Source organism: Trichinella spiralis (genome assembly GCF_000181795.1).
Source record: "Trichinella spiralis strain ISS 195 chromosome Unknown Scfld4, whole genome shotgun sequence".
NCBI classification, from domain to species: Eukaryota; Metazoa; Nematoda; class Enoplea; order Trichinellida; family Trichinellidae; genus Trichinella; species Trichinella spiralis.
The window spans coordinates 10,125,518-10,125,761 of NW_003526943.1; positions in this window are offsets into that span (position 1 = coordinate 10,125,518).

Below are 244 nucleotides of genomic sequence, written 5' to 3' on the forward strand. Positions count from 1 at the left end.
CATAATTGATGTTCCCCTTCCCCTTACCCTCCGCCATTCCGAGATAATGGAGTGTTGTCAAAAAATTCACACAGATGAAGGGTTGGCCGTCACGTNGCCGCTATCCATACTCGCTTCAAGAGTACTGNCAAAATTTAGTACCCCGTTTAGAAAATGACTTTCGCGTGAGAAATTCTGGGGTCGCGGAGGAGCTGGGACGTACGCTTGAGTTTCGGATATCAGCAGTTCAGAATTCCANANNNNC